Below are 536 nucleotides of genomic sequence, written 5' to 3'. Positions count from 1 at the left end.
CGCCGCCATCATGGTCCATGCAGCCAGGCCGACCAGGTTGCATGAACCCCAACAAAAGCCCACGTCCCTGGAGATCCCAGAATCGGGCCCACGTCCCGCCGCCGCCACCGCCGTCCAAGTAGCCAGGCTGACCAGGGCGCCTGAACCCCAACAACAGCTCCACCCCGGGGCCCCGTGGCCTCCGCCCGCTCACCGCCGCCGCCGTCCTTGCAGCCATGCCGACCAGGGAGCCGGAACCCCAACAAAAGACCCCCCCTGGGGATCCGAGAACCGGGCCCGCCCTCCGTCGCCGCCGCATCCGTCCTAGTCTAAGGAGCCAGGCCGACCAGGTCGCCGAAAGCCCAACAAAAGCTCGCCCCCCAGGAGACCCGAGACCTCGGCCCGCCCACCACCTCTGCCATTCAAGCAGCCAGGCCGATCAGGGAGACTGAACCCGAAAAAGGCGCCCCCCGGTGACCCGAGACCTCGGCCAGCCCACCGCCGCCACCGTCCAAGCAGCCAGGCCTGCCAGGGAGCCTGAAACTCATCAAAAGCTA

Source organism: Galeopterus variegatus, unplaced genomic scaffold (genome assembly GCF_000696425.1).
Source record: "Galeopterus variegatus unplaced genomic scaffold, G_variegatus-3.0.2 Scaffold23680, whole genome shotgun sequence".
NCBI lineage: Eukaryota > Metazoa > Chordata > Mammalia > Dermoptera > Cynocephalidae > Galeopterus > Galeopterus variegatus.
Note: the sequence above shows the minus strand (reverse complement) of the source record.